Source organism: Andrographis paniculata, unplaced genomic scaffold, assembly GCF_009805555.1.
Source record: "Andrographis paniculata isolate CXL003 unplaced genomic scaffold, ASM980555v1 Contig66END, whole genome shotgun sequence".
NCBI lineage: Eukaryota > Viridiplantae > Streptophyta > Magnoliopsida > Lamiales > Acanthaceae > Andrographis > Andrographis paniculata.
In genome coordinates this window covers 814,683-825,497 of record NW_026137602.1, presented here as the reverse complement: position 1 = coordinate 825,497, position 10,815 = coordinate 814,683, and the positions used below count along the sequence as shown (strand labels likewise).

The window sequence follows — 10,815 nt, the reverse complement described above, 5'->3', positions numbered from 1 at the left end:
CCAACACAGAGATTACTTTAAGTCATACTTCTTATAAATTTCGGAAGGCAATACAAGAAAGGTATTAAAGTAGATCCTTACGTCCTTGTAGTTCCACTCAATAGGATCTTCACCAACGACATCGCGAAGGGTAGTCGCCCCAGCAATGGTCGGCAAAATAAGGGGTGTGTCCGGGACTGAGGCGGATGTCACGAAGACCTTGACCAGGAAAAGTGTGTCACCTACAGCATCCACAAGTGCAATTTTTGAGTATATTGAGCCATAGATATCAACAGACGTTCAAAATGTATGTATAACATGCCATAACACAGACATTAGAAGTGTAAAGCTTTGCAACTAGAACAATACGAGTATGTATATTCAGACATGTCGTACAATACATGGTATTATATCCATGAATTAGGTACCAAAGCACATTATGTATCCATGAATTACCAGTCTAGGCCCTCAAAGAGGCCATCTCCCTTTATGGCGGAAGTTTTGAAGATAGACCATTACCGATTCTTAATTTTGTGAAACTCTAAGGCCTCAGTTATCGAAGCATCATCCATTGCTCCAGGAAGATCCTGTAAGTCAGATAATGTTAAGCCATAAGAGAGTACACTTATCTAACTTGTGAGTGGATTAACAAGCAACTTCAACCGACACACAGAGTTAACAAGTATGCAAATGCATCAAGAAATTTATGCTTATCGTATGTAAATTAAGTGCAATGTTAATGTTTATATATATATATAGCAGAAAGAATGGTATAAAATTCCACCTGCTTGTTAGCAAACAAGAGGACAACGGCGCCTTTTAGCTCTTCCTCCTGGCAAGGGACCAATGTAATTCCATATAAGAAAGAGGAAAGTACAGTCAATCATTAACAAAGATCATCAACAGTTTAAACAAACAGTTTAACTGACGTAGGGAAAATTAAAACAACTAGAAACAAGAACAATTTTTCATTTCTATTTAAGTTGAAAACAAACTGCCAAGGCCTAAAATATTAAAAACCAAAGCTAAAGGTAAACAAACTGTTAAGTACTGGTTCAAGTTCCAGGGCCACCTAGGTAGGAACTTACTGTAAGAACACTCAGAGAACTTCAAAGGATTATGTGCAGCAAAATTATGCAAACGGTGGCCATTCAATATTTTACAAAAACTACTAACGTGTTTATTAAAAAAACATCACTCTAATTCTATTATGTTCTTGAAATTTAAAGCTTCACAATTAATGAGAACATTGTTAACCTTTGACAACTAAAAGTACCATAATCGGGACAGCATACCTGTTGAAGCCAAGCACAAGCAAGTTGTTTACCATGAATATGTGATGGTGACATATGAAATAAAAAATATTTTCATTACATTCTTAAGATCTGTCCAGTAACATAGAGTTTAGCTTATTTGATCTTCCATTAACCTTGGTGTAAAACGGAACAAGAACATCCCCTTTGAAATATATAGGTGATGAACTTTCTTCTGATAGTACATAAATGGAAATATCACCTCCAATATTGCATGGAATTCTTCCTTGGCAACCACTAGTCTATCAGTATGACTTGAATCACTAACATATATTATCGCTTGAGTATTGGGAAAATAGGACCTTCAGTATGGCCTAAGCAACAAAGCAAAACATCTTAGCATCGATTCAAGGGATTAGGAAGAAATAAAAAGGAAAAGATACCGGAAAATAAGAATATCATTTAGTATATGTGTATCATGTGGTTGGTTCAAAGATGAGTAAGGTCTATTGTAAGATGCACTCACTCACCACAAGTCATGTTTTATATAGAAATAAGGATTCTCGCTATAGCATCATCTAGTAATAAAAATATGTAGCACTTTGGCTATCAACAAAAAAATGTACCAGCAATCTATCCAGATTTGAAGGATTTGGCAAAGTGTTGTCTTAATTCAAAATTTTGACTTATCCACTTATGTATATATATAAACACATTCGAGATAAACAATCATTGAAATTCAATAGTTAACCAAAGCTCCTAGTGAACAACAACCAATGTGACTGCAATAATATAGCAAAAAAAAAAAAATATATCTTAGGCTAACTAGAAGGATAATGTTGACTTGTAGTCTACATTCTCTAAGATAAACCTACAATTATCTTTTATAATGTATGGCAGCATTTGAAACCATAGCCAGTGGCAACATTTAATAGCTGATAGTTGTTACAAATTCATTCCACTGTGTATTAATGTGAATAGTTCATCCATGGACATCATTTGTTTTCATGCTCTGGAGCTCTAATGAGAGTGAAAACCTAAAGCCAAGAAGTCCTCAACTTCTTCTTTTCATAATTTCAACATAAATCACCAAGGGCGACACATGACACAGTCAATAACAACCAAACTCAGAAATTAAAAATTAAAATGATGAACCCCATATGAAAATAAACAAATTCACGAGTCCAAGTCAAACAGCAAGGATCCTGAAAGCCAAAAAACTTTGAAAACAATCCCAATTCTATTAAGGATGATAAACTCACCTAAATCCCAAACTTGGAACTTTATGTTGTTATATTGCACTGTTTCCACATTGAACCCAATAGCTGTAAAATGAAAAAGACATCTACTCATTAATCAAGTAAAGCAAAGTTTCCCTAATCATATTTTCAGACTACACATTTCGCATATCACCATTTGTCATATTAAATTCTGCCTATGAAATAGATGCAGCAAATTAATGAACTCAAGAAAGCAACCAAAACAAGCTCAAGAGAAGAGAATAACATAAAACAATTAGAAACAACGCAAAATATCCAAAAATTAGCGCGTTAAATGTCAGTCAACCCACGTTCATAGAATAACAGTATCGAATTGCTTAAAGTGAGGATAACAAGGTAAGTACTTGGAATAGTAGACATTACTTCGCCCATCTGAAGTCGATCTGCAAAAACCAATAGCTATAGAGAATTAATTAAAAGTCATCACCACGGCAAGTAGGCAACCACAACTACATGAATCGTATGAAGCGAAAAATGAGGCATACAAAGAATGGTGGTCTTTCCGGCATTGTCGAGGCCCAACACAAGAATCCGACCTTCCTTGTTCCCGAAGAGTGAAGAAAACAGCCTCGTGAAAACAATTCCCATCTCACCCTCAATCAATTTGAGAGTGAATACGATGAATTGAATCTAACTATGTTATAATATATAAAATAAACAAATAAAGGATCTGATCTGATCCAGGCAAAGTATCAGCACCTCTTACCCTCCCTTTCCTGCACAAATTTGAAATAAAAGACGATGACTCACTGTAACTGGAACAATGAGTATAATTGTAATGCAAAAATGAAGCTGATTGGCATTGTGACGAAATACCTGTAGATGACAGTGAGCCAGGCTGGGTGCATCTCAGCTGTCAGCCCCGCGGCTGTGCGCGTTGTTATCTTTCCCAGTCATGATACAATATACTCTCATTATAAATAATTTTATACTCCAGCCATGTATTATTTTATCATTTTTATACTCTCATCACCCATCTTAAACAACAAGACAGAAACACAAACACCTCAACCCATACTGATCCTAGGGTAGAGTCGAACAGGTGCAGATTGAGATTCTTCCCTTTCAAACCAGCAGACCAAAAACCAAAATTCCAGAACCAAAATAATCATGTGATAAAATTACAACATTAATAAATCAAACTTCACAGGGCACTTAAACAATCTGCCTACTAGTTCTCTAACACAAGAATACGTTATCCTACCAACTAATCAAGTTCTGTTTATCACACACAAGCCATACAATTCCCAATACCACATGAGAAAGAAGAAGAATATTACGACGCCCTATATCGATTTCTCCTTACAGAGGACGCGACGAAGATCCGTGGATCGATCCTCATACTACTCGAGATAACTTAAAAACATTACCTGGACGCCGTGCCGATTAACCTCCTCGATCCCACCTTCGTCCAGTGCTGATTGAGAAATCGCGTCGAAGAATGAGATGTGCCCTAACTTTCTGAAATTTGCTAAGTGTGAAATCTATTCAGCACCGAGGAGGGGAATAAGAAAGCCTGCGCGTGTGGGTATGAAATCGTTCTTAGTTTTCCAAAATCGCTATAGCGTTTCTACCTTTTTTTAAATCCAAAATATATTTTAAATTTAAAAAATAAAAGTAAACACCATTTCTTACGAAGCACAATCGTAACTAATGTTATTTTGAACAAAGTCTACCAACTCCGTTTTTGTTACGGATTATTTTGCGTAATTAAAGAACCTGAAACGTTGACCAAGAAAATATATATTTGGTCACAGAAATTGTCGTAACAAAAACCATTATTTGTTACGATGTTATTGTAACGAACTGTCGAGCCGTGGTGAAAGATTAATTTTTTGGTAGTGTGGATTGCATGTGTTGACTAGAATTCTATTTCATCGGTAATTAGGGTTTGGATTTTGAATTGAGATTTAAATAGTAAAAATTTTGAATGTAAATAATTGTATGGTGTGATATAAATAGGTGTCGATATAATATTTTGAATTTAAAATTTGTTTTTAGTATAATATAAAAAATGAAAAATAGGTGTTTGATTTAATTTTTTTTTTGAAAAAAATTGAATGAATAGTAAAATTTGGGGAAAATTCCCCAAACAAACACTCTCATGGATTTATGGCATGACGAACTTTTGGATGTTGTTATATTTGGCGTTGGGAGTGATCACAATTTGTGATTAGAATGCTTTCCTTTGATGGTTTGAAATTTCCCAAACTGTGTTTTAGGCTGTAAATAGGATCTGGATTGCAAGAGGGATGAGCATTAGGTCCATTCTGTTCGAACCAAATTGAATTTTGAATTTTGATCGTTTTTTTTATTTGTAAAAGTTAAAATCGAAACCGAATCAAAATTTTCAAAATCAAATTAAATCAAACCAAACTAATTCGGTTAGACCGACCAATGCTCACCCGTAATTGTTAGGAATTAGGAACCCAATTTGATTTTGTTATTTCTAGTTGTTGAGTTGGCCCCATAATTGTTGACCATAAAATTTTTTTTTTTGGGTTGAACTTGTATAGAGGTTAGGTCTCACTGCCCTGGCTTGTTTGGGATTTTTTCTTCTTGAAGTGAGCTGGCCCAAGTTATACTTGGGCCTTCATGGTGGCCTTTTATTTGGTTTCTTTGTATATTTTATTTCTCATTATATAATAAAGAAAATTGCAAACATATTTTTATATTTAATTATTATTTTTATTTTTTATTTATTTATTTTGGTAAAATATATCCTACACATTTGTAAAAATTGTCATTTATATTCTTTACCCACGCATGACATTCGCACAACGACTGTCTCGCATGCCTGATATATTTTACCAGCGAGATAAATAAATGATAAAAATGATAATTAGATATACATGAAAGATTTTTTACAATTTTCTAATATAATATTCCAGGTTTAAAAAAAAAAGTATTGTAGCCACTCAATTTGAAAATTGGATCGTAGAATTAAGGAACAACATTGTACAATACTTCATCAAAGCCTATCCTTTTTATACTGAACCCACAACATTATTAGGGTTACTTATTTATTTATTTATTTATTATTACTATCCTTTTTATACTGAATCCACAACATTATTAGGATTACTTATTTATTATTATTATTTATTATTTATTTTTATTTTTATTTTTTATTGAAAAGGTCAAGAATTTTTATATGTATGTGATATAGTTATAATAAGATATAACCGGTGCTATACACAAATTATTTTTATGTTAAATTATATATTAATTTTATTTTTTATAAATAATACATATAGTTTATATATAATATACTCCCTCCTTCCCGGTCCAAATGATTCTTTTGGGGTTTTGTACATAATCTACAAAATTAAAAAATCTATTACATGTATCAGTTTGAAAAAAAAGTACATATACAATATGAATAAAAAAATTGATTAGTAAAAAAATACATTAAATAATTTTAAAAAATACATGCATTGTATTATGTTTTGCTTCTTCAATCTTTTTGCGATTTTTTTCCTTATTTTTTTTTTTACATGAATACTATAAACTAAAAATAATACATACCAATAAGAATAATATAATCACTATGATATGATGTTAATTTATGCAAAATCAAATTTAAAATTTTTTAAACTTACAAAAAAAATTATTGTAAGAATTTTATTAAATATATTAATAGGAAAACACATTCCCTTGCAATAATATGAAGAAGGGTAACAAATTATATTTTCAAATAAAATATGAAAGAAATACAATAAATTTTAATATGAAAAAGCTTTTAAGATAAAGAAAAAAATTACTGATCAGCCAGACCAAAGAAGAAAATCTATTATGATCAAATTGTAGATAAGAGTCCTTCAAGAATGTAAACACACTTCAATCACCATTCTATAAAAATTAAAAAAGAAAAAAAAAAAAAAGACACACACAAACAAACTTAAGAAAAATTAAGATCTAGAAAACGAACTAAAAATTTGTTATATAAAATTCTAGTCGAATTACAAGCATCCGATTGCAAATCCACCGTTAGATTGAAAGGGTACCGAATAAGGAAACACTGATTGAAAATTTTTCTAGAATAAAAAAAATATTAGTATAAATAAAAGAATAATAAGTATATGATTTTTAAAAAACAAAACCAAAAATTTTAAAGTTGAACCGTTTGTAGAATTAAAACTGTAGTATATATAGATAATAAAACCCTAATTTTATCCATAATTTTACTATTTATTATCTAATAATCTTAATTTTATTGGATTATCAGTTATTCTAACAATTATCAAAACTTAATATTAAAAAAAAAATAAAACTCTAAAATTACGAGAACACGGAAATTAAAGTATCTTATCAAATATATATATAGTATGTACAGGTATTTTAATATTAAATAATGTATTACATAATTAAATTTTTATTAACTCTATTTACTTTTTTTTTTAAAATATAAAAAATAATTAATGTAAAAAATCATATATTTCCTCAGTACCACAAAGTTTAAAATTCATGTTACCAAAAAATATACAAATAATATTTAATATTTTTATAAATTTTATTTATAGATAAAAAAAGAGAATTTTATATTTAATCCTTACGTGGAACAATCAATTTATTAAATATAAATAAATTTGAATTGAGAGGATGGTTGGGTATAAAATATTATCCATAAAAATTCATATATTTTTAAATTTTAAAATTAAAAAATTCTATATATTTTTCTAGAAAAAATAATATGTATCATAACTAAATAATAAGTTTTTAAATTCAAAAAATTTGATAAAATTATGTTGGAACGAAACATCATAATTATTAATATGATTCAAATTTATATATTATAAATATATTTTATTATTGAAAGCAATGTAATATAAAATATAATTTTACAATTATAACTCATTTTTATCTAAATAATTAAGTATATACTCTTTTTTTAAATTTAATTTTGTCAAATTATCATACATTATTAGTAGAATATGTATAATTCCAAAATTTTATATATTTTAAATTTGATTTTAAATTTAAAATTATTCAAAAAAAATATATAAAGTAATACTTCTTCGGTCTCATATTAAGAATGTAGTTTTAAAAATAATTTTTTAAATTTATCGTAAAAAACCAAATACTACTATAATTTAATCAAAAGCACTAATATTAAATAGCGAGCATCCAATATAGTAATAAAAGGCATGGCAGTGTTATGCTTTGTAGGATGATGTTACGCTCTTTTATAGGGGAGCCTTTGCTATTTCCCATTATTACTATTATTATTATTATTATTATTATTATTATCATTATTATTTTTATTTTTTTATTTTTTAATATTGGGTGAGCAAAATATTCGATTCAAATCAAACTGAAATTTAAATTTTGGTTTGAATTTTTCGGATTTTAAGATCAGTTCGGATTACAAATTTTAGAAATTTTGGATTTTTGGATCAAATCCGATTGGTATACTAAAAACCGATCCAATTTGAAATCCGAATTATAATTTATTAATATTTTATATTATATTTAATATTTTAATAAAATATAATAATCTATTTTAAATATAAATATAAAAATAAAATTACTAATTACATATTAATATACTTCATTATTATTTATTATTTTATTATGTATATATATTATTTTAATCAAAAATTTAAAATACAATAAAATATAAAATATAATTATATAGTACTACCAATTAATAAATGATACCAAAGTCCAAACTAAATACCCAATTCTGCACGATTAGAGATTAGAGACTAAGACTAGCTTTCTTTCGTCATGTCGTCGAATCGTTCTCTCAAGTCCCAACCCTGCCGCGACCGCCGCCATCGTTCGGTCGTTCCTAATTCCTATCTCCTCCTTGCTCGTTTCCATCGTCCATTCGCCGTCATCGTTCCTACCTCTATTTCTCTCAATTGTTCGAAAATATTGATTCTCACTGCTTATTCAGTTCAGTTCGGTCAAAGTTGCTACTTCCGTTCGGTTCGTTCACTTCGGTGGGCTTTTTTTACTTCATGTGAGTTTAAATTATTGCTTTTTTATGATTATTTTGGTTGTTTGTTTAATTTTCTTATATTGATTTATTGTTTGTTTGTTATTACTCCTATATTCCTAATTTATTTTGTATTTTGGTTTTTTAGTACTAAAATTTGTTGTTTGTTGAATGAGCATGTTAGAAATATTAAATACTTTTGTAGATATATTATTTATTGTTTAATCTATAAGTTTGATTTTTTATGTAGATATTTTTTTTTTTAAAAAAAATAAGATTATATTGATTCTCATTATTTATGTTAAAATATTGACATATGATGTTAATATGTAAAATAAAATTTTTTATTGTTGATTTTTTTTGTATAAAGTAGAAATTTTCTACATTCCAGTATCTTCACAAACAAGTCTTACACCATAGATTCTTCGTCAGCAAGTTGTAATGTAAGTTTTTATTTATTTATTTGTATTAAAATATTTTATTTGCAATAAAGGAATTATTAACTCACCGGATCCTTTTGATATTATTGTTTTTAAGATGTCGAATAACTTTGAAATATTTGAATATACATCTGAAACCACTCGTGGATCTGGATTATCTGTTGAAAATACTACGCATGATGGCGATGAAGGTGGTGGAAGTTCTCAACCTATTCAATCCCAACGTAAAAAGAGAAAAACTATGCAAAAAAGATCACAGATTTGGGATTATTTTCAGAATTTTATAGATAAAGATATGAAAGAGAAAGCTAAGTATGTGCATTGTGGGAGAATATTTGGCGGTGATTCTAAGAATGAGACTACTACACTTAAAGCTGCTCATTTCAAAAACTGTAAAAAAGTCTCAAACATAGATCTTAATCAATCACAATTGATTTTGTCATCCAGACAAAGTTCATGTCTTAGTGCTTGGAGTTTTGATCAAGAAGAAGTTAGGAAGCTTTAGCACATATGATTATTATTGTTGATGAGTTACCTTTTAGGTTTGTTGAAATAGAGGGATTTCAATACTTTTTCTCTAAGGCTTGTCCTAAGTTTAAGATTCCATCTAAATGAATAATTTCACATGATTGCTTTAAGTTCTACGAGGATGAGAAAAATTTGTTGATGACATTGTTGAAATCTACAAATCAAAGAGTATGTCTTACTACTGATACATGGACTTCGATTCAAAAAGTGAATTACATGTGTTTGACAGCTCACTATAGTGATAATGATTGGAAATTAGTAAAAAAAAATTCTCAATTTTTGTCCAATTTCTATTCATAGGGGTAGAGACATTGCTTGGAAAATTGAGATGCTTGCATGATTGGGGCATTGATAAGGTGTTCACTGTTACTGTTGATAATGCTTCATCGAATGATGTTTCCCTAGTTTTCTTGAAAGAAACTATCAATCAATGGGGTGAAAACATCAGAAATTGTAACCATATGCATATGAGATGTATTGCTCATATATTCTAATTGGTGGTGCAAGATGGCTTGAAAGAAATTGGGTCTTCTGTGAAGAAAATTAGAAATGTTGTTCGATTTGTTAAGTACTCGGGATCTAGATTGAACAAGTTTAAAGAATATTGTAAGTTAGAAAATATATCAAGTAAGAGTTTATTGTGCTTAGATGTTCCTACCCGATGGAACTTAACATACTTGATGCTGGAAGCAGCAATTGCATTTGAGAAAGTTTTTTCTAGGTTTGATGTGCTAGATCCGATTTATAGAATTGATCTTGAATCTAATGATGGGGTGCCTAGTAAGGATGATTGGATGAAAGTAAAAAGGATGATGAATTTTTTGAGGATTTTCTATGAGGTGACTTGTAAGATTTTGGGGTCTTCGTACGTTACTTCTAACTTGTTTCTTCATGAGATTTACAAAGTTCAGATTTTATTTAAGACTTTCATAGAAGGTAAAGATAATGAATTAAGTAAAATGGCCAAAAATATGAAAGAAAAGTTTGACAAATATTGGGGGGATCCAACTAAAATGAATAAGATAATATTCATGCCCGTTGTTGTTGATCCTCGATACAAATTGAAGTGGGTGACACTTGCATTGTCTAGTATGTATGATGTTGAGTTGGCTAACTCAATTGCAAAAGAAGTTGAAGATGAATTGTATGCTATGTGTTGTGATTACAAGCAACCAATTTTTATGGAAAAAAATGATGAGCAAGAAGAAAGAGAGTTGCCGAATGTTTGAATGGATGATGATGATGCACTAAAAGATACGTTGAGAAATGCGGGATCTATATATGAAACTTTTCATCAGAAAGATGATGGTAATGATCTTCGTAAGTTTTTTAAAGAAGATATTGAGAGAGGAGGACCGAAATTTGATATTTTAGATTGGTGGAAAAATAAT

The 10,815-nt window shown here is 29.6% G+C and overlaps 1 pseudogene; it reads right to left on the bottom strand.

Moving 5' to 3' along the window:
• Positions 1 to 431: 431 nt before the first annotated feature.
• On the bottom strand, positions 432 to 10,477 carry LOC127263083 (ADP-ribosylation factor 1-like; annotated as a pseudogene).
• Positions 10,478 to 10,815: the final 338 nt, after the last annotated feature.